Below are 25,466 nucleotides of genomic sequence, written 5' to 3'. Positions count from 1 at the left end.
GACGGGTAATTGGAGGTAAGATTGTAGGAAATGATTAACTTTACTGCAATTTTATTTCAATTCACCTTGACTTAAAGTTTGACTTTGACAGTATGAGTCAAGAATTTTTGACCAATTTTAGAGTACTGATGAAACTGTGTTGGTAAAGATGAAAATTGACACCAACATTTACAAATAATCTGTTAAGAATCTGGATGACATTCTGTTAGTGTGACTCATTTATTTACTAACAAAAGCATCAAGTTTCGTTGGTTAACTTCTTAAGCTATGTCTTATATAGATGTTTGAACATAACGGTAGTATCAAAATGCATGTAAGAATACTAAAAATATATATATAACAATTTAAAGTCTATCAAAAAGTTATACCTTTATTCATTCACACATGCCAACTTAACGTTCGTTTGCATTTAGGTACCTGTCACTGCTGCCTGACAAATATTTTCCTACAACGGATACGTCACTTTTATGAATAACAGGATAAGTTACTTAACATAGTTATTTTAAATATTTTACTAAGTACTAACTATATTTTAACAGAAACGGGACAACTACAACACAATATTATACAGTCAAATCCCACACAGGGAGCAGAAACTGTCAAAATTTATAATCATGTCACTTAAACTGTTATTGCTTCACAATATTATTAATAACAACATTTATGGCCACTTCAACGGTCCAGGGTTAAAAAAAACTTTTAACCTGGATTCCATATAAATAATATGATACTACCTTGATACTACTTAACTCTGGGTTAGGGTTAACTCGCAGTTAAGTAAAAGTAAACATTGGTCCGCGCAAATCGGTCTTATTTGATTTAAAATAACAAACTTAATCTGTAACTATTATCTACGATATATATATATATATATATATATAAAAGTAAAAATAATTAAGTAAAAGAGAAGTATTTTTCTCTGTTACAAGGGGTAGCAGACTCTATTTGATATTAATTTCAGCTTGATATTTTTATGCAATAAATAAATTATGAATTATGCGTTCCTGAGAAAAACGGTTGATGGATGGAAAAAAAATCTATACTTAAAGGGTTCCATTTTATCTGACGGTAGCTGAGATACAGTACCCTAAAATGACATTTCTACAATATTTGTTACTTAGTTTTTTTAAACATGGCTATGTTACGCGGAAAATTTTGACAGCGTCTATACTTCATTTTTTTAGCATTAGAAAGAAGGCAAGCGATCTTGACGTGTCTTTTTATTGAAAAACACTTTTCATAAATAAGTCACAGCAAATATTAACAATTAGCAAGGACATATAATCATTTACATTCTTCTGGTATCATAAATAATAGTTACTGTTGTATTAAATCGTTTTTCAATAAAAAGACTCGTCAAGATTGCTTACCTTATTTCTAGTCCTAAAAAAACGAAGTATAGGAGGTTTGGATTTTGTACAGTAAAAAAAATGTAGGAGACGAAATGTGAGAGGTATTGGTGGATATACGATCTACAATTAACCTTTAGGCTACGTTTCCACTTGAGATGCGCGAGGATGTGTTAAGAGGAATGTCTTTTTCAGGAATCAATGGAAACGCATCATTTACCTATCCTCGCACAGCACAACTCTAGCGGAAACAGCTGAGCGGTGCGAGGATTAGTAAATGAAACGTTTCTCTATTGGTTCATGAAAAATAGATTCCTCTCACATCTCTGGTGGAAACGCAGCCTTAATTTAAGAAACGGATCACTATGTCCACTGCGACAAATGCCGAGATGATCCTGGAGGTGACATTGATAAGAATTATTTTTTCATAACCTATCGTGCAGGTTCGTTCAACTTTGACTTTATCTACTGTTAATGTATTATTTGATTGTTTATTTATCGAATTAGATAAAGAATGATACAAGTAGTTATGGAAATGCTCGTTGGAATTATTATGTTGTGTCATTGTTGTTATCTATACAATTGCAATTATTTTATAATGCATTTTATTTTTTAATAATTCAATGAAAATTATTAATGCATCAATGATAACAGAGAAATGTTAAACATGCCTTATCGATGTATTTAAATACCTAAGTTGTTAATTTATTGCCAATATTAATTTTATCATGTCACTATACTTGACCCACGGCTTCGCACGCATACAACATTAGATCCACCAACTGAATTGATAGTCTGGATTTTATTAAATTCAAAACATCTAATTTCATGTCTCCAATCCGGTTGAAATTTTTGGATTTTATTTGTTTATTTATTTCATCATTGTATTGTCACCTTAGGTCTAAGTACAACCCTGTTTAAGGGCATAGCAATATTAGCAATATATTGCACTTATCTAAACTTAACTAAAAACATGAATAGGTTATAAAAAAATAATAAAATGATTTCGATCCTGTGGGAATATTGGAATAAAAAAAGTAACCATGTGTTTTTTTGGTTATCAATATACAGAATGATCAAGATCAATCCAAATGGGTCAGTTTGGAGAAATCAGAAACTACGACAGATAGTGAAATCTGTTCTTAGGAACCATATTTTAGACCCAATTTTCTATGAAATCTTGTGTAGATATTAGACAGAAATACCCACAAATTCCCAAGCCCTCTCATTCTGAGAGGAGACCTGTGCCAAGCAGTGGGATGTATAAAGGCTTGGACGATGATGATGAATCACAAGCCCACAACTTAAATATTTTGCAAAATGTCTTCATTAGTAGGTAATTATATTTTCCAAGAACTTAATATTTTGTTTGCTTCTTTATCTTTTTTTTTGAACATGTCAGCACAAAAACATATATTGTATTTTTCTGGCTCGAAAATGGTTTTGGTTTTTCTGAATTCCCATGATAGATTTATTTTTTTATTATATTCATTATAAATTTGTCTGTTTCAATACCTTTATTATATTATGTCTTTTTCTTATATTTTGAAGTTGGTTTAAAAAAATAATAAAAAAATACTACTGGTAAATGCCATAATTATGTTGTCAGCTTATATTATTAAATTTTAACTAGCCGTGTTACTACCTACAGTCAGCATAAAAGTTTTTTTTTACAAAAACTCATTTAAACTCTCCTTGCAAATTTATTAATAGTCATTATTAATTTATTTGTGATAAAAAGTACATAATAGTTTTATTGTAAGTATATTTTGAAGCATAGTTCGACTTCAATAAGTTGATCATAAAATAACACAGATCACAATATGGAAAAAAAACAGGTTAAGGGTAGGTTCCCACTTCCCACTAATATCGTAGGTAAATGTGAAAGTTTGTTACTTCATCACATTTAAACCATTAAACCGATCTAGATGAAATTCGGTATTACACAGGTAGTTTGAGTCCCGGAGAAGGACGTAAGATAGTTTTTATCCCGGAAAATTGCATAGTTCCCACGGGATAGCGATAAATGAATTAAAAGCGGACGGAGTCGCGGGTTATTTTAATAGATTAATTTCAAGCTGTGACAATGACAGTCTCACATATATAATAAATAAAATAAATATCATGGGACACTTGACACCAATTGACCTAGTCCCAAACTAAGCAAAGCTTGTACTATGGATAATATGCAACGGATAAATACATACTTAAATACATATTAAACATCCAAGACCCAAGAACAAACATTCGTATTATTCATACAAATATCTGCCCCGGCCGGGAATCGAACCCGGGACCTCGAGCTTCATAGTCAGGTTCTCTAACCACTAGGCTATCCGGTCGTCAACATATAGTAACAACACGTCGATTACGTCATTATACTTGTCTGGCCGTTATCTTGCAGTGATATGATTGTAATAATTTCTCTGGGCAACATTCGAAATCGTGTCTAATATTTTTAATATGATAACAATATCACTGCCCGACCCTGGGTCAAGAGATACTGTTCTCGGCCAACGAAAGTATTTCTTAATTGCATGAAAGTTGCAAGGTTAAAAATGTACTTGGTACCTTTATAAACTTAGTGCTGGCTGGGCACATTGCTGGAAGAACAATCGCTACAATCTGGCTGTCTTCAAATCTAGGGTGAATGAGCATTTATTAGTTAGGTAAGCGTGTTCAATCTTAGTGCTCGTCTTCGCTTACCATCAGGCGTGATTGTGTTATAACGCAAGCCTATTTCTATGTAAAGAAAGAACTGTTCTGAACTGAATATGATTGAATTTCTCGAAGTGGCCTCGTACCTGAGGACCCTTGTTAGGCCTCCCACTAGGTGGATTGATGACTTGCTGAAGGTCGCGGGAGGCCGATATTCATCTATATCGGTCATTGTGGCGTTCGCTGGAGAAGACCTGTAGTCAGCAGTGGACGTGTTTTAACTGACGATAATGATGGTGAACTTTTTACCTTATATTTTGTTTTTATGAGCAGAACGTGCTTACCACAAAGATTTTTTGCATGAGTCCTTGCATGCCATACTGCTCTAATAATTATACGTAATTAATTACAGAGATAGGGCCCCTTTGGGACTAATAAACCCCTTTTATTTCCAATCCTGCGGAAATTTCCTAAAAATCCATTCTTAGTGTACCTCCGTGGCTCTGAAAGGAATTGTCTGTCAAATTTCCAGTCTCTAGCTCTAGTGGTTTAAGCTGTTCGTCATCTGTCATTCGATCAGTCAATAAGTTAGTTAAGTTACTCTTTTCTAGGTATTGAATGACTTTAAGTGGTGAACTTATCCAATCATAACATAGGGTAAATCGTCAAATTACTGGCCACCTAATACTAAAATGAATTCTGGACACCTGTAGATAGAATTCATCTTTAGTATAAGGTGACCAGTAAAATTGTCGATTTACCCTAAGGAACATTTTTGACCGTCAGACACATATCCACATAGTATCATGATTCTAGAAAGTATAAATAAAAGCATTGATAAGGTTGAGGTTAACGAAACTTCGGTTAGCGATATTATTTATACGGCAACGTGTTTGCTCAATATAATTGGAGTTTTACTTATCTGCGTCAGTTAATTAATGCGGACTGTATTGATATTATCTAAATATGTGATAGTACTTGCTGTAATATTGCAAGCGCGTGATGAAAATAGGTAGGTACAGTCACCGTTATACATAAGTGTCTGGCTGTCTACAAAAAAATAAAATAAAAGGAATTAAAAAAAATAGTTTTCTTATGTTAATTATTTTTTGATATTAAATAAGATATTACCTATGCTACTTGTAAAGTGTGAATATTTTGTACATAAAGATTGTTGTACTATATCGCGAAAAATACGTTAAGGTTTTGTACAAAGGTCCGAGGATCCGTTTAAATTATCTCTACCTACCTGTCAACTTTTGACTGGACGAAAGCAGCGTTTAGTTAGGGATCGACAAATGGTGAATTATAAAGTCAGGAATCAGTGAAAGCTGCAAAACTTTCAACTATACCTACATAACAATACATAAACTCACATTGTAATTGGTATATAGTCCTTCATTATATAATGGTGTTATTGCATTTTAAAAAGTATTAACTAGTAAACAATGGGATTTGTGGGATTTGTGTGATGTTGACCTTCTGATACATTATGAACAATGACGATTTTTACGGTAATTTTTAAGAAATACCCATTTCGTGACAGGATAGTAGTTTGTAATAGTTTCGATAGATGGCATTAATAGCGTATGCAGAGCTCTCGAGTTCGTTGGAAGGGTTAACCGGCACTTTGGTGGAATCGCCATACAGAGTCTAGCAATGCTAGTTCGAAACCTAAGAAACCGAGAGACTTCTTCACTGTTCTTTTAATCTCTTAATTTTTTAAAACCTTGATCTTCCAACTTAAGAAAGTTGCAAAAACCCTTGATTTTGTTATTTCGAAGTTCAATATCTCAAAAACAGCTGAGCCCAATTTTAATGAAACAAAGCTTATATAACCACCACAAGAAAACTCACATTTACGTAGAAAACCGCTTCGAGACCGGTCTATCTGTTCGAGAGCTACGATGCTACAGACATACATACAGACAGGCAGATAGACATTGGCGTCAAACTTACACCCCTCTTTTTGCGTCGGGGATTAAAAGCAGGGTGTTGATGAAAGTGATCTTATTATAACTAGTTTTGTACCGGTGCTACAAATCTCAGGCATCCGAGATGAACAGTCATACTTGTTTGCGATAGGAATGGCTGTTAACAGCTAGCTGAAGATATCGGGTCTGTGGATATATTTAGGTCGGAGGGTTCCGCTGTTACAGATTCAAACCTGACATTAAAAGTAATTGATTTAAGCGTTACTTTGCAGAGGTCTATGTCAACGAACTACAATATACCTATTTACCCTTTTTGCAAATAATACCTTTTTAGGGTAGGGGCCATGTCTGTCTGTCTGTCCGTCCGTCCGCGGCTTTGCTCAGGGACTATCAATGCTAGAAAGCTGTAATTTTGCACGAATATATATGTAAACTATGCCGACAAAATGGTACAATAAAAAATTAAAAAAAATTTTTTTAGAGTACCCCCCCAAGACGTAAAGTGGGGGCTATTTTTTTTTTCTCATTCAACCTTGTAGTGTGGGGTATCGTTGGATAGGTCTTTTAAAACCATTGGAGTTGCTAAAACGATTTTTTGATTCACTGATTTGTTTGCAAAATATTTAACTTTTAAGTGCAACTTTTCATTAAAATCGAGCCCCCCCCCCCCTCTAAAATCTAAACCGGTGGGTGGAAAAATTTGAAAAAATTCAGGATTACGGATCTATAGAATAAGTATAGATAGTCTAAGTACGTCTATGAATAGAATAAGTATAGATAGTGCCACGGGAGTTAAAGTGAATGGTTACACACACAGCTGCAACATGTCGTCTAATGACAGCAGAATTTTGACATTTACCATTCATTTCATCGATCAGAGGACCAGATGGCCTAGTGGTTAGAGAACCTGACTACGAAGCTTGAGGTCCCGGGTTCGATTCCCGTGTCGGGGCAGATATTTGTATGAAAAATACGAATGTTTGTTCTCGGGTCTTGGGTGTTTAATATGCATTTAAGTATATATATCGTCCTATTACTGCAAATACCTATTAAGTGCAAAAAACACGTTTCGAGATAATGCCATTTGAAAGTTTGACTGTTATTTTCTATATCAAAACGTGAACAAATTTACACAGAATTTATAAATCCCTAAGCATAATTTTATATCGTTTATTACCAAGTCATGCAAAAGATCCAGACTATATCAAATAGACGATAAAAACAAGATTAAAAAGAAATAGTCGCGTACATAATAGGTTTTGGCTGTAAAAATACTGATTTGTGTATATCCCACAGAAAAGCATTTATGGCTGCGTATCTATTTGATTTAGCTTTAGTTAAGATATAATTTACCTCCAAACCACAAAATAACAGGAAACACTTAATAGTTTCTGAGTTCACACGACTTTACTGAAAATCTACCGAAGTATAAGCGGTTTTACCTGTAAAAAAATTTGGAACTTCTTGTTAAAGGCTCCTTAGTTTCACTGAATATTACTGATTACCGTGTTTTTTTATCAAAGAAAATAGTTTTTCTAAGATTAGGATTCACGTAATAATAATTTTGTTGGTGTTTGAAATAAATAAAAAACTGAAATTTAATCACTGTATTAAAAATGACACAAAAAACATTCCTGAACCAATATTTAAAAAAATGTCGTCTTCATCGCTGCTGGATTCTGATGCTGCTACATCTGGAACTAGGTCCACAACATCATTATCGCAGTCAAGCGAGCGAAACCAACCATGATACTTGTTGCCTCGCTACATCATACGCCGTCCCATCACTACTTCAAAAACGGGTTTAGCGGAGAGCGGCGCGGGGAGCGAAGCGGCCCCCGTGCGGCAGTTACGTTCAGACCGTCCTACCGTCAATATCTTGTTATACTGTATCAATCATTATAGTTTTATATGTGAACCAGCAGCCTTTCATTCATCTTCAATATCATCATCAGGAGCATCAGCTCAAACAATACTCTTCGGGAATGACACCTTTATTGCAAAGACCGAGGAAATCCCTTTTCTTTGCTGCAGAAATCGCCAAGGGTTTCTTATGCAATTTTTCTAAACGATGAGTAAAGAATGCTTCAGGAGTCGGTGGTGGTTCCAGCGAGGTGGGATTCGACTTGTTGCGTTGGTTTCTTGTGCTGTATCGAGGGCCTGATTGAGGTGTCACCATGTTGCAAGATGTTGGCGCAGCCCGTGTGAATAAGTTGAGGTAATCATTAGATGCGTCGTAATTGAAGTATATTTTTGAGCTACCTTTGACGTATTTAATTTTTTTAATCTTTAGCCACAGGGTATTGTTCCCATTACAGTCTTTTGTTTTATTTTTTAATATTATGTTCAGCTAGTCGTTTTAGGTCGTAAAACTCGTTGTAGTTAAATTTTTTAACATGGCAAAGATCTTTTTACACCTTTTTTTGACAGTTTTGTAGATTCCTCTCCATGTATGAATGGCCAGACTCCAGAAATTTCTGTTCAATGACCTCCAGATGGTCTATTTCGTTAACAGCCCATAGTAAAATAGCTGTAACGTTTTGGTTCCGATTTTGACCACCGCAGGTATCGGAGAACAAGGATATACTTGTTACGTCCTTTGAAATACAATTTGACAAGTAATGGATCAAAATTGTACCAATCTCGGCGCTTCCCTTTTTGCCATGTATCTTGGACCAACAAAAGCAAAAGGCATTGTTGGGTAAAGTACGGTCAAATTGTTTGTATTCGGTTAGTTTTCGTACGTAATAAAGCAAGCTAATCTTTGAACATGGTATTTGCTTCCTTGTTCTCCAAAATCTGCGGTGGTCAAAATCGGAACCAACGTTAAAGCTATTTTACTATGGGCTGTTAACGAAGTAGACCATCTGGAGGTCATTGAACAGAAATTTATGAAGTCTGGCCATTGGCATTCATACACGGAAGCAGATTCAATGCACATCAGCATTGAAAGTGCGAAGAAGAATAAAAATGTCTTCTCAATAACGGATTGGATATATATTTACAAGAGTGCTAGATGGAAAGGAATCTACAAAACTGACAAAAAAAGGTGTAAAAAGATCCTTGCCATGTTAAAGAATTTAACTACAACGAGTTTTACGACCTAAAACAACCAGCTGAGCATACATTAAAAATAAAACAAAAAACTGTAATGGGAACAACGCCCTGTGGCTAAAGATTAAAAAAATTAAATACGACAAAGGCAGCTCACAAATATACTTCAATTACGACGCATCTAAAGATTACCTCAACTTATTCACACGGGCTGCGCCAACATCTTGCAACATGGTGACACCTCAATCAGGCCCTCGATACAGCACAAGAAACCAACGCAACAAGTCGAATCCCACCTCGCTGGAACCACCACCGACTCCTGAAGCATTCTTTACTCATCGTTTAGAAAAATTGCATAAGAAACCCTTGGCGATTTCTGCAGCAAAGAAAAGGGATTTCCTCGGTCTTTGCAATAAAGGTGTCATTCCCGAAGAGTATCATGGTTGGTTTCGCTCGCTTGACTGCGATAATGATGTTGTGGACCTAGTTCCAGATGTAGCAGCATCAGAATCCAGCAGCGATGAAGACGACATTTTTTTAAATATTGGTTCAGGAATGTTTTTTGTGTCATTTTTAATACAGTGATTAAATTTCAGTTTTTTATTTATTTCAAACACCAACAAAATTATTATTACGTGAATTCTAAGCTTAGAAAAACTATTTTCTTTGATAAAAAACACGGTAATCAGTAATATTCAGTGAAACTAAGGAGCCTTTAACAAGAAGTTCCAAATTTTTTTACAGGTAAAACCGCGTATACTTCGGTAGATTTTCAGTAAAGTCGTGTGAACTCAGAAACTAATAAGTGTTTCCTGTTATTTTGTGGTTTGGAGGTAAATTATATCTTAGGTAAAGCTAAATCAAATAGATACGCCGCCATAAATGCTTTTCTGTGGGATATACACAAACCAGTATTTTTACAGCCAATACCTATTATGTACGCGACTATTTCTTTTTAATCTTGTTTTATCGTCTATTAGTTATAGCCTGGATCTATTGCATGATTTGGTTATAAACGATATTTATGCTTACATTTTCAAATATCGACCGTCACGTCATGTTATCGGCGCACGAGTGGCAACTGAGTGAAGTAAGCCACGGAGCGAAGCTGGTAAGCGCATTTAACTGATTCTACCTGAACAATTACATTTTATGACTGGAATAACAGGAACATGCAAAACCTACTAAGTTACACTTACCTGGTTCTTGCTTTACAATAATATGTTAATGACGGAATAATGTTACAAGTAAAACCTACTAAGTCGCTGTGCAGTTTTATGGCAGTACATTAATTGCAGTTTATTAATACGAATATCTTCAGGTAAAAAATGATAAAGATGTTTAGTATATTTAGCGTGGCCTAAAATAAATAATTTACGGGATACTCTTCTACACAAAAACCAAATAAGTACATATAGAACTTTTTTTTAGAACATGAAATAGTTATTATTTCATAAAATGAGTATGCGAAAACACGCTAAGACCTGGTAACAGATTTTGCTTGGAGGAGATAACATAAACCAATGTGTTATCACACACATTTAAGTTTCTTGCAGAACGTAATGCTACCAAATCATCAATATGTTACCTTATGCTATGATCTATCTTTGGAACTAAGGGTCGTACCAATAAATGGGTTTTACTAGTTTTTAGCGCTTGAAAAGTTCATTTTAAAAGTCTAAAAAACAGATTTTCGTCATAAAGTCACTTAATAGGTATTTGCAGCAATAGGACGATATCTATATCTATATAATTATATTTATCCGTTGCTTAGTACCCATAACACAAGCTTTGCTAAGCTTACTTTGGGACTAGGTCTATTGGTGTGAATTGTCCCGTGATATTTATTTATTTCAATAATTCATTCTCCTTGTGTGCAAGCAGTTCTTTTTGTAGCTGTGTGTGTAATCATTCTCTTCAACTCTCGTGGCAATCTATACCTGATTTGCCACTAAAATCAGCTGTCTTACTCAATCTCTATGTAGGAACACAGCAGTGCAAGCCTTGCTGCTTGGAAGCGTTTTTTTAAAATTTTAGAAAAAATATGGTTTTTCCTACTCAAAATGAAGAGCACAATTGATTCCGATAGTTTAAAAAAATGACAGTTTTGTGAAGTTTTTTTCATATGAAAACGTCATAAAACTATTGTTTAGAGTATTAAATTGGTGTGAGCGTCACAAAACTGCGTCATAAAAGTTGAAATACATTTTGAAGGAAAAGGTACACTTTTTTAAAACGCCCTAAAACGGCTGAAATTTAGGCGATGGAAACAAATGTCTCAGGACCGGAATTATATGTCTGGAGGCCTTGGGGCAACAAAAGAGTGAAGCCACCACCAAATATTTTTCAAATAAAATGAGGGCCATTTGAGATTTTCATATTTTACTGATTGCCTGATTGAAGTGAACAAATATAGATGAATAGTTTTTTACTACTGTATACTTGTCGGATTTGAAAAAAAAAAACCGAAGTCTTTCTGGAGGCCCCGGTTGTCCCCTAAATCCGGCCCTGATCTCAAATCAAACGCCTAAATTGAACAAACAAAACCAGGTTTTTCGATTGCAACCTGCAACTACGGAACCCTGGCAGCAACAAGCCTTTATCAGCCACCATTACGGTGAAGTGGCGTGCACCACTCAGCCCTATCACTATTCAATGAAATCTATACACTCACCAATTACATCTAGTTATCTACGCCCCGCAGATCTTGGATGGTTATGTGAGTGGTTCAACAAAACCCGTGTAAACCGCAGTTTAAATTGATACCTGTGTTATTTACAGTTTTTGACTCCCGCGCAAAAAGTAGGGGCCCTTTTGACTGCCATAATTTTATAAGTAGAGTAGAATAGAATTGATTTATTTGGTGTTAAAAAAGTCATTATGTAATGTTTGTCATATTTTTTTCCCGCTGATACGGTATATTTTTCATAAATTTTTAAATGGGCATCCTGTAGAACTCAGTAGTTTATAGGTTTGTTTTATAACAATTCGGAAAAATAGAAAAAGGAGTTAAGTATATCAAACATTACATTGTGTCAAAAATTACATTATGACAAACTTAGAAGACCGACGATACCAACGATTTTAGGGAAGATTCTAGTATGTACATACAACTCGACTCATATTTGCAGCATATCTTTGGATTCCATGAAGACAACGTTTGTTCATCATCCCGGTAAAAAATCCTGTAGGTACTTATTAATTTTAATTTGATTGCAGTTTGAGCTAACATAATACATTAGCGTCCTGAAAAATTAGATTAATCCTTCGGTTAGATTAAAGTGTCGCAAGTCGAGACATCACGAGCCCCCACACCCGAAATTCGACGCGTTTTATAAAATAAAATAATAGTAGATTGTTCAACAAGGGACTAAAACAAGCTATAATGACACGAGATGTTTAGCCACCCAAGCAGAGCGAGGGTGGCTATAGTTCGAGTGGCATTATTGTTTTTAGGGGATGTTTCACCATCCATTGATTAGCGTTAACCGACGGTTAAATGTGATGCCGTCTCCGTCTATTCGCACAAAACAAATAGAGACGGCATCACACCTAACCGCCACTAATCAATGGATGGTGAAACAGCTCCTTAGTCTCGCGTTATACAATCTACTTTGAATGCGAGGAAAAAAAACAATGTTTTGTTCAAAATTACAATATTACTTTTTAAAAACGTACGCTCGACTAATGGACAGGCCTTCTGTTCAAAATTCAAATAGCAAAAAAAATTTGTTGCACGGTTTTTTCTTTTCCTTTATTGTTTATGAAGCTTGCATACATATTTATTTAGCCAACAGTTTGAAAATTTAAAACTATTTTAAAATTTATTGGACTATGTACAATAAAGCGAATTAATCCTTAGTATAATTCAATAGATTTATATTCGTAATCATTAATTGTGTTTCACGAAATAAAATCGTGTTTATTTAAATATTTTTGCACAGTAGTCATTTTGAGATTATTCCACGCCTAAAAATCCTCCATTCACAAACACCGTGTTGGCTGTTTAGGGGTTTCCAACGTAAATTAAAAAATACTTAAATCCCTAGTGAATAAAAAGGAGCTTTAGTCCCGATATGCAGAGACTAAAAGCGATCGCTGTATGGTTAGTAAAATACAGAAATAATTAAATTCATTGTTAGTTATGATACAAGTAAAAATGCAATAAAATTGTACAGTTAGAAATTAAATTTGATTAAAATTAAAATTACAAAATTATTTTATCCTGCCTACAACAGTGTCTACACAATACTTTAAGAAAGGGCAGTCGAATCTTTCAGGCAGCACCTTCAGGAGGCGTTATTATACTGCTATGCACTCGTCTCAGCAGTGATGTGGCTCTCTTCTTCTTACATTTATTTTTATAATTTTTTGTTTGATTCACAGAAGAAAAAATACATGTCCAATATGTCAAATATATTATAGTCTAACTGACGAATTAATCAAAGTTCAATATCTCTATTTTTATGAAACATATCTAATAACCATCGCTAAAAACAGCTAAATAACAAACACCGCATTTAAAACGAACCAAATATAAAAAAAATTAGCTACGGTGCCACAGACAGACACACAGACACACATAGCGGTCAAACTTATAACCCCCTCTTTTTGGGGTTAATATTTTTTAACCAAGACACTACCCAATTACGTGAGAACTCTTATCCCAGCAATGTAAATCCGTTTTCCAAATACAAATAGTAATACTCATACTATACAAATCACCACAAACCACAAGGAAGTATAAGGCATATAAACCTTACAATGCCGCATTAGCGTAAATACAATAACGCTTTGATATGCCGCACCGTAATTCTCCATAGAAAAAAACGACGCAAACTCGCGATATGCGAAACTAAACTCAACATAAACGGTTTAAGATACGTTTTTCCTTGAATTTATAGCGTTGACAGGAACACATGTTATGCCTTTTTAACTTAATGTCGATTAAAGACACATGAATGAAGTATTTAAGAGTTACCGCCATTTTAAGATTAATCAGGCGGTTTACTTACTTTTGATATAGTTGGTACAATTTATTACTTTATCCTTCTAGATCCCAATCAAAAAGAAATGTATGTTGCTTTTATGGTAGCAAAATATACTTTATTAAATAGCTGTTGGCCGCGGCTACATCCACATAGAACTCGTTTATCGCCTGTGCGAACTTTGCAATTTTCCGGGATAAAAAGTATCCTATGATTCCCCAGGAAAAACATAACAGGATAGTTTGAATCCTTCCCCAGGATTCAAACAAATACGAACTTGTCACGGCGTAAGGCCCGACTACACGCAGCGACTGGCATGTGCAAACAACTTGTGCAAAAATTGACGCAAAAACTGTTAGTGTCCAAAACCCATTTCGCATGTTGAGAGCGAAAGTGACCCAACTCAAAGTTTAGGAAAATTGAGTTAATTATACTAAAAACTACCTTTAATGGCATACATTACAATGTGGATAATTGAAAACAGACGCATTTTAGTCAGAAGAGTACAGAATGATATCGTTGGTCTCTTTATCACACACACCCTCTAGCGCCTGCCGTTGGAACGACAGCACCCGCTTCAATATTGCGTCACAAATGGTACCAAATACTGTTACCGTTGTTTTAAAAGTAACCTAAAACTGATTGAGTTGGAACAGATTCCTGTAGAGTCCTAAATATCGTGAAAACTAAATTGACTCTTTATGAGTTATCACGACAGTTACGAAGTTGAGTTGGAACAGACAGTTGAGTTGGAACAGATTCCTATAGAGTCCTAAATATCGTGAAAACTAAATTGACTCTTTATGAGTTATCACGACAGTTACGAAGTTATTGTTACTTTACAGACTTAATATGAAATGATACAGGCTATTCGTCATCATTCTTAATACTAAAATGACTTTTTTATTCATCTTTTTTACTTTTTATTTAAATGTTTTTAAATAACCAAGCAAAGTACTGTAATCGTGATGAAACAAGGAAAAGTGAATTAAACAGACAAAATTATTATTTTTAAAATAGGTAGATCATTTACAGTAAAAGTTATGCATGTTCAAACATGAGGAAACCTGAAACACAATCACATTTATGCGATTTGTCAAAAATTGGCTTTTTTGAGTTGAGTCCCATTCGTTCTCAGCATGCGATTTATGCGGTATACCGTTTTGGAATTTGCGCAAGTATGATTGAGCGTGTAGACGGACTCTAAGAGGATCATTATTTCATTTAGTGCTGGTATACTTTCTTTATAGTTATGACACAAGTACAATATTTCGAAACGGTGTAGATAAGTTACGATAATGGTTGATTGCAATATTTTTTTTTTCACAACGCTGCCAATAGGATGTAGCAGTGATAACGTTTTTATCTGATGCGTGTACTATTATAGCAATAAATTATAGATTGCCAAAGAAATGCTACCGGTTTTGAGATAAAACAAATATGTAGGTAAGAGCTGAGTAAAAACCTCATTAATTTTATTTTTTACTGAATTTTTGTTATATTTAACCCCCAAAAGAGGAGTAATTTAATAAATCAGGCGTTGTTTTGCGGAGGTATCAATGAACTAATCCTCCTTCAGCCAGTCGGGTAAAAACAATTACTTTTGCTCACCGGCGATCTTATCATATCTACGTTTATGTACGAAATGTCCATGTGTCTAACATCTGGTATCATCTTCATAGCATGGTGTACGGTCGTGTTGCTCTGAAGATGAGCTCTGGTTGAGTTCGATCGCGTCAGTGTACTGTGGTGGTGGTGATAGATGGGTTTGTGTGATTTGTGTGTGTTCTTACAGTGTGGAGGTGGAGGAACTGCATGAACACGCATATCTTGCATAAACGTATCTATCATAAGGTCGCGTATCTATCATAATTCTTTTACTTCATTGAATAGTTTTCATACAGTTCCTCCACCTCCACACTGTCAAACACACAAATCACACAAACCCATCTATCACGACCACCACACTATACTGCCGCGTTTCACCTCAACCAGAGCTCATCTTCAGATCAACACAACCGCTCACCATGCTACCAGTTAGACATTCTAAACTATGTAATTGACTTTTTACATCTCACCCACTAACCAGTCCAGCACTTAACTTGCTCAGTAATTTATGGCACCCCAACACATCCCTAGCATATTGCGACCCTCAGTTCCCACGCGATGGCCTACTTAGGGGATGACTTCACCCCTTGGTCAATCGGTTTACCCTTAAAATAATGTGAATTAATACACAATTTTTTTTGCTAACTACTTTTTAGGGTTCCGTACCCAAAGGGTAAAAACGGGACCCTATTACTAAGACTCCGCTGTCCGTCCGTCTGTCTGTCACCAGACTGTGTATTTCACGAACCGTGATAGCTAGAAGACAGTTGAAATTTTCATAGATTATGTATTTCTGTTGCCGCTATAACAAAAAATACTAAAAACAGAATAAAATAAATATTTAAGTCGGGCTTGTGGTAGACGCTTATTCATAGAATATTTATATAGACGTACTCGTAAATTAACTTTAAAAATAAATAATTAAATTAAAATAAAGTAAATATTCAAAGCCCCCCTTAAATATTAATACAACAAATGTTTTTTTTTGCTAATGACTAATGTTGTGTAGATAATGGTACGGAACCCTTCGTGCACGAGTCCGAACCGCACTTGGGCGGCTTTTTTTTAAAGATATTTCCTATTAGAATACTGAAACTATTTAAATGAATATATTAGATTGTAGGCTTAGGCTTGCAGGTGGTAGGACCTTGTGCAAGGTCCGCCCGGATTGCTACCACCATCTTGCTCGCTAATCCTGCCGTGAAGCAGCAGTGCTTGCACTGTTGTGTTTCGGCGTGGAGAGAAAGACAGCCGGTGAAATTACTGGCACTTGAGGTATCCCATCTTAGACCTCTAGGTTGGCAACGCATATGCAATACCCCTGGCGTTGCAGATGATTATGGGCGGTGGTGATTTCTTACCATCAGCAGACCCACTTGCTCGTTTGACATACAGTCGAATAAAAAAAAATAGGAGAAAACAACTGTATTTTACTTGACGTTTATGCAGTTTGATTGTTTCCCCTAAATTTCAGTAGGTGTATTGCCACGTTCATTGACCATGTTTGAGACCATATAACAAACAACAGCCTACTTCCTCATCAGCGCATCAGCGGTATTACCAGATTTCTGAACGGAAGCAAGTTATCCTTGTTATTGTACCATTGATAAACTTCCAAGTCATGCCCTATAGCCAATTAAAAATGACTGCTATTGTAACTATTTAAAGTATCAAAATTAACAGACAATTAGTCACTACCGTGGTTGAAGTTAATTTGAAGAATAAAAGGAAACCTAGTTGTTTATGGTCAATTGTTTGTGATTAATTCGTAGAGGTTTTCCTGATCACTCTGAAACAACGTGTATGTTTTTATAGTTCCTTCCTGTTAAACTTCGTACATATTAATACTAGATGTGTACAACTTAATTTGAGAGCCGATGAGGCGACTGTACCACTACCATGAGTTTACAGTGACCGTACTCGATAGCGACTGGAGAATTGTACAGCGCCTCTACAAATGATTTACGCCGTCGCTATCGAGTACGGTCACTGTAAACTCATGGTAGTGGTATTGTAGCCGGCGCCATCAGACTACGGTTGCCGTTGTGGAGTTGGGGCAGCCGTTGACTGACAACAATGTTTGCAGTTATATCATCAGGGCCGGCTTCACAAAAAAAGGGCCCTCACAATAGAGACTTCGAATTTTTTTTTCAAATTCCGACAAGATAACACTACAGTATTAAAACAACTATACATACATGTATCTTTGTTAGTTTCATTCAGGCAATCAGAAAAATAACACGCACAGGACTTATCACGCTAACACACACGAGTAATATTTTCCTCGACGTTTTGACAACATTACAGTGGCCGTGCAATGTTGCCGAAACGTCGAGGTAAATATTACTCGTGTGTGTTAGCGTGATAAGCCCTGTGCGTGGTATTTTGACTATGAGTGAAAATCACGAAAGCTTAAGACATTAAATCAGTAAAATATCAAAATCTCTCATGGCCCCATAGATATAGATTACACTAGATAACGCAAACACCACAATCTGCATGTAAACCAACCGTGACACTTTTTTTATATTTACTGTGACGTCTCAAGAGCGAATTAGCGATGTGAATTCTCCGATGTCCGCGCAAAATTGATTCAAATGTGCCGCCCGCCCGCGTCGTGGGGCTCGAGTCAGTCACTAGTCGTGATTAGTCAGTTAGCGGTCAGTCTTTGTATGGGGCCAACCCCGACGTTTAGTCGGGGTTCGGACACGCGAAGTAGATGCATTTGCGTAATCTAGTGTAATCTATATCTGTGCATGGCTCTCATTTTAATTGCAAAATAGTTCTCCACTTCACCCAGTGGCTTCACTCTTTCTTACCCTAAGGCCTCCACAGCTCTTCTATCCGGCCCTGTATATCATGCTGCGTTTATTATTTTATTATTAAAATGGCGGAGACAACTGCAGCCGTTGACCGACAGTGATGATTGCAGTTGTTGCATATCACGTCCATAATTTTATTAGTATAACGGTAGAGACAACTGCAGCCATGGTTTTCAGTCAACGGTAGCTGTTGAGGCATTGGGGCAGCCGTTAGCGACAGTGATGGTTGTAGATGAGGCATGCACGTGCCGTTATTCTGTTATTACACTAAAATAGTGACAATAGTAGATTGGGTTCCATGCGACGGGCACCGGAGCAGAGGCAGACCTAGGAGGAGATGGCGGGACGACCTGGACCGATTCCAGTCAGATTGGCAAGAGCTGGCCAAGAGTAGAGACGAGTGGAATAAGAAAGGGGAGGCTTTTGCCCTGCAGTGGGACACATTATAAGCTATTTAAAAAAAAAGTAGATAAATAGCCAAGTGGTCTGATAATCGTGGTAGCTTAGTGGTTTGACCTATGTACTAAGACCTCCCATATCTCCCAGGGTCGTGGGTTCGAGCCGGGCTCGCACCTCTGAGTTTTTCAAAATATATGTGAATTTAATTTGAAATTTACTTGGAACTTTTTTACGGTGAAGGAAAACATACCGAGGAAACCAGTACAAACCTGCCTGCCCTCTCGTTCTGAGAGGAGGCCTATGCCCTAAAGTGGAACGTATATAGGCCTATATATGAGGTATATAGATGATGACGAAAAATAAAATTTTATCTTTCTTATACATACGTAACACATTGATTTTTTTCTCATCTACCTTAGGGTGTGAGGTTCCTAGAATATAGGTATATTTCTTTTATAAATACTACAGTTTCACGTGCCTAAACCATTTTTCGATTCGGAGATTCATTTGAGAAATAAGCTTAAAAGTGAAAAGAGCCAAAGAATCATAAAAACGCATTTGGTAAAGGTTGTCTTCAAACTTTTTTCTAGAAATACTTTCTACGTGAGTATTTCTGTAACAGAATAAAAATCCAAATCACCACCTTAAGACCTGTTGTTCACGAAAGTTATCTTACCAGTGATATCGACTATCGATGGATGGATTAAAATCGACTGAGAATTTAGTAGATAAAGATCTACAAATAACTTCCATCGATAATGATAAAGGTAGGCTAAAGGAGCATTAGTTTGCACATCTGCAGGCGAATGTGGTTTTAATATCGAAATCTTCGTATCTTGTCTTAATTTGCAATTATTTCTTAAACAGTAAGAGTTGAGCAACTAAGAGTGTTTTGGAGAAATAAACTTTATTTAACCTGTTGAATGAAATTGACGGAACTCAAAATTTTTACTTGTATAATTATTATTAGGGATAATGAGGAACCATGTATGTACATACACAAATAAAAGTCGCCTTTTTAAAGTTAAAGTGGCCGTTAGAAAACAGCAAGCTTGGCAAATAGCAGTTCGATGGGGGGGGGGTAAACCTAAAAGGGGTGGGGAATTAGCCCGATATTCTGAAGTTATTGATAAAATAAGGAAAATACATTATGTGTGACTCTTGACAACTTTGTGAAATATACAGTCCCAAGTGGAATTAGCATTATTATACGCGTTAAGTACTTTTTTTTTAGTCCGCGTGGGGCACCAACGGTGCTGGCTGAAAATCAGCGCTGGTTCGTTTATTAACGATTCACAACCGCAATGACACATACTTTCCTTCGTGTTGTTTATTTGTACTTACATAATAGTATAGTTGTGTCTTGTGTTGTGAATAAACGTATTTTCTTTCTTTACTAAATAACGGATTTAATTAAAAATCAGCCAAATATTGTCTATGTTACTTCGGGCAATAGTCAATTTGGGCAACTGTAATTCGTTAAAAAATGCAACATCAGTCCACTGCCCCGCGTACCTGTACCACGTAATACACAAGACGCGCTACATGGATGTAATTTCGATTGCAATTGGTAATCGCGGATTCGACACCGCTGATCGATCGGCTATGATATCAGATAACGAAGCTTATCCGTTAGATTTATCAAAGAGTTCGATTACAAATCTGAATTAGAGGCGATTTGAAATTTTCCATAGAGTCAAGATTTTTTTTGCTGATAAATTTAAAACTCCTGTGCAGGAGAAAGACGGCGACAACAAATTTTCCCAAACACTATAACTTCACAAAAAACCAAATGGTTTTTGTAACTCAAAAACGGCCAGACCGATGTTAACGAAACAGCTAAAAACCATCGCAAGACAACTCGCTTTCTATTAAAAATAACCCATCCGTTTGAGAGCTACGATGCCACAGACTGACAGACAGATATTGGCCGTAAACTTTAACACCCCTCTTATACGTCGAGGGTTAAAAAGGAGAAGGTTCTGTTTATTGACAACTTCTTCGTTTTACGATCAAGTGACTTAGACGGGTCCATTCCATATCGGCTCGCATACTTATTGTAAATGAACTAAAATAATTTCCTTGCTCACCCGCGACCTTACGATAGCTAAGCTTATGCAAAATATGCGTGTTCATGCAGTTCCTCCACCTCCACACTGTAAGAACACACACAAATCACACAAACCCATCTATCACCACCATCACCACACTACACTGACGCGTTTCGAACTCAACCAGAGCTCATCTTCAGAGTGACACAACCGTACACCATGCTACCAGTTGTTAACAACTGTGATTTGTGTGTGTTCTTACAGTGTGGAGGTGGAGGAACTGCATGAACACGCATATTTTGCATAAGCTTAGCTATCGTAAGGTCGCGGGTGAGCAAGGAAATTATTTTAGTTCATTGATATGGACCTCCGCAAAGTAACGCCTGATTCAATAAATTACTTACTGTAAGTCCGTTCGTAATGTTTGTGGGAAATAGTGAGAATTACTCTTTTTAGGGATCCGTAGCTAAAATGACAAAAACGGACCCCTTATAGTTTCGCCATGTCTGTCTGTCTGTCCGTCCGCGGCTTTGCTCTGGGACAATCAATGCGAGAAAGCAATTTTGCACGAATATACTTATATGTAAACTATGCCGACAAAATGGTACAATAAAAAATTTAAAAAAAAATTTTTTTTACAGTACCTCCCATAGACGTAAAGTAGGGGTGATTTTTTTTTCTCATCCAACCTTGTAGTGTGGGGTATCGTTGGATAGGTTTTTTAACCATTAGGGGGTTGCTATAACAAATTTTCGGTTTACAATACAATACAATAACTCTTTATTGCACACCAATACTAAACAGTACAGAAAACACAAGTATATACATAGAGATTTTCTAAGGTAAGCAATAGGCGGCCTTATCGCTTCAGAGCGAACTCTTCCAGGCAACCTTTACAATGGACAGAAATAAGGAATACATTAGTTTAGTGATCTGTTTGCAAAATAATCAACTTCAAAGTGCAAATTTTCATTAAAATCGAGCATCCCCCCCTCTCTAAAATCTAAACCAGTATGGGTGGAAAAATTTGAAAAAGTTCAGGATGGTAGTAAGTATATCAAACTTACAAGGAAAAATATAACGGTTAAGTTATCTTGAGAATTATTAGTAGTTTAAGAGTAAATAGCAGCCTAAGGTATAAAATATGCCTAAACTTGGAATATTCCGAACAAAATACGAAATCCTTAGAAAAATATTACTTAATTTTTTCGTAATGGCTACAAAACCCTATTTCGAGCGTGTCTGACACGCTCTTCCCGGTTTTTCTTTGAATCCATTAATTGTTCAGAATTGTTATAAAACAAACCTAATCTAACCTATAGTTTTTCTAGAGGATGACCATTTAAAAATTTCATAAAAATTTAGGAACTCTTAGAAATTCTTTTAGTTCATTGATATGGACCTCCGCAAAGTAACGCCTGATTCAATAAATTATGAAAAATTTAAGCATTCTGTGGGGACAAAATTATGACAAACGATGATTCGGACAAAATATTACGAAGTGACTAGCGAAGAGTATGCGAACTTTGGCGCTGCCGACTTGGACTGTTAATTTTTTGTTTGAGAGGATCACATTTAATAATAAAAAAAAAACATTCGTAAGGAAGTCATTTGAAATTGATTTTTTATGCAACTGATCGTGCCTTTCTTGAGTCCGATCCGTGACATCTCCCACACCATATCCCCAGATCATTTATCAATCGGTGCAGTATAAATCCCCGTATCGCGCCATCTATCGGGGAGCAATGTTAATTAGCATCGCATGATCACTCTCTATAACGCTTTATTTATACGACATGTTTTGCGATTTCTGGCTATTGATCTGATTGAGATTATATTCACTGCTGGGCACACCATATGAGTGTGTGACTGTGTGTTAATTAGGGTTTATGTGACAGGCTGCATCCATTTGAGGGCCAGATTATTTGCCGCTCAGTATAATAATGATGATGATGATTTAAAATCTAAATTAAGATTACTTTTTGGAGTATTTTTGTATTTTTTTCAACTCCAAATTTTTGTTACTTTTACGGTCATCCCGTGAAATCTATATATTTCACACGAAAACAAGCTGAAACAGGATGCACAGAAAAACCAGAAAAATAGACCATCGGAATTGGAACCAGGTCCTCACACTACCACTGGTCACGGATTGCTGAGGACCTGGATTCCCAGCGCTGGTCTATTTTTCTGGTTTTTCTGTGCATCCATGTTTCAACATGTGTTTTTGTGTGAAGTAAAATCTAAAAATATGATATGAAACCCAATACCTAGACGCGGCACCGCGCCGCTCCACTATAAACTACAGATACAAACCTCTAGATGGCGCTGATCCGATCGTAAGATTTCGTTTTCAGCTAATATTCGTGCGGTATCGTGAGTTATGGCCGGCGGGATGCAGCGCGATAAAGTTCTCACGTTGCTCGCTTATTTGGTGTTGATCTGATTATGGCGATTGTTTTTAGTACAGATAAGGCAAGGCTTTGTAAATTATACAGTATGTGGTTAGGTATGATATTATCTGTATTATTATACACGGAATCACTGATGTCCACAGCGTAGGGATTGGATCGTATTCTCTGTGATTGTCACGAATAAAGTTTTTTCTATTTCTTTCTTATTCTATTGTTTCGTTGTATTTGGAGTTTTCAGAATGACATAACGTTTTTATTTGATTTTAATTGATTTGTTACGAAAAAAAATTACAAACTCAGTCTTTGTATTAATAAATCAATATGATCAGTCCAAACGAATCCAAGCGAAACTTTACTCATTTACTCATTAAGTTTTAAAATTACCTAGGTATTTTTAACGTTGATGTATTTGTAACTATGCACTCAGAAAGAATAACCTCAGCGAACCGAGTGCCGCGTCGGTTAGATATTAGGTCATTTTAAAAATCGCTTGTTTTTTCCGTATAATACATTATCAACAATATTTATCAGCACCACACAGCTTTGGTACGAGTACACAGTTCATATCACCGTTCTCATTACTGGTTATCATCTGATTCATTGTTTTAAATCTCGACTATCTATTTACCAATAATAAAAGGCCAAACTTCATTCGCTAGCATATAGATCATGCGTGTATAATTAGTGCTAGTCCAAAATAACGTAGGTATGTGCCTTTGAATATCTTTGTCACATTAGTGTTTTTAGTTTCACAACGTATAGGTCATAGGCCAATGATAAGTATCGCGTATCGCCATCTAGCGTATCTAAATTTGAGGTACATCTAACGTGCTTATCACAATGGAATAAGGTTGATTTTTGTCAGATTTAAAATGGTAATTATAAAATGAATTTGATGTTATGAGTTAATATTTGAAATGAAATGATCTTGTGCATGTCATGAGTGTTTTATGAAGTGCTGAAGAACTTATTATATAAGGTATCTGTGGGAAACATGACTTGATGGCGTGTCGTGTCACTTCTCCATTTACCTATTTGAGTGGGAAAGGAATGTTGTAAAATCTTACATGATATTACTAAAATCCTTCCTATCCTATCCTACTTCCTATCCTACTAATATTATAATTGCGAAAGTTTGTAAGTCTGTTTGTTTGTTTGTTACTTCATCACGTCTAAACCACTGAACCGACTTAAATGAAATTCGGTACACAGATAGTTTGAGTACCGGAAAAGGACATAGGATAGTTTTATCCCGGAAAATTGTATAGTTCCCGCGGGATAGCGATAAACGAATTCTGTGCGGACGGAGTCACGGGTAACGGGTAGTGTTAAATAAAACTGACTGAAATTATTTTCTTTAGAAACAACATTTAGGGGCTGTTTCACCACTCATTGGTAACTTTTATTTGACTAATAAATGTGATGCCGTCTCCGTCTATTCGAACAAAACAAACCGAGACGGCATCACATTTATCTGTCAAATAAATTTAATAAATGGATGGTGAAAGGGGGTTAGTCTTAGCTACCGAAAGATAAGTTATTAATAAAAATGATGCAATTGTTTTTGTTGACTGCCTTTTTTGTTGGCTGTACTTAGCCCAATGGACTCAATAATTTCAACTGGTAAAAAAATAAACAGATAACAACAAAATGATTTGCATTTATAAGTAAAACATAACAAGAAAACTTTCTGTTTTAATACAATCAAAAGATGAAATCTCATTCATTCTGACTGATGATGATGATTGTAAATAAATTATAGTACAGATAAAAATAATGGACGGTCTGATAAATGTGTTTCACTATTGCCATGTCGCCCACATACAGCTGAATCGGTAACTAGAATTTAAAATGACTCCACTTAGAGTGTAAATATGATATACGTGTACTGAATTTGCATTTTTATGATACTTTATATGGTAAGGTTTTTTTTACTATTAGCTACTGGTTTTTCAAAGCTCAGTTGAGCGTGTTCGATGTAATTTGTCACGTCAATTTTGTTAATTAATACCAAACTGTAAATCTTCATAATATCTTCATTGTTGACGCAACCCGCGTCTAAATACCCTAGGTCCGTCACGCTTTCAAGCACAAAAAAGTTGACACAGCGGCGGAGGTGACTGCAAATAAGGTATTAGCAAAATACCAGGGTCTCCGGCATACTATTTTATACTAATCGGCTTTAGGAC

The 25,466-nt window shown here is 35.9% G+C and overlaps 1 protein-coding gene across 1 annotated transcript in view; it reads left to right on the top strand.

Annotated features, from left to right (window-relative positions):
* ush (Zinc finger protein ush) overlaps nt 1–25,466 on the top strand; it is a 354,793-nt gene that overhangs the window by 395 nt on the left and 328,932 nt on the right. The gene's annotated exons all lie outside the window — the stretch shown is intronic.

The sequence above is a fragment of the Choristoneura fumiferana genome, chromosome 3 (assembly GCF_025370935.1).
Source record: "Choristoneura fumiferana chromosome 3, NRCan_CFum_1, whole genome shotgun sequence".
Lineage (NCBI taxonomy): Eukaryota > Metazoa > Arthropoda > Insecta > Lepidoptera > Tortricidae > Choristoneura > Choristoneura fumiferana.
Note: the sequence above shows the minus strand (reverse complement) of the source record. Positions and strands in the feature narration are given on the sequence as shown.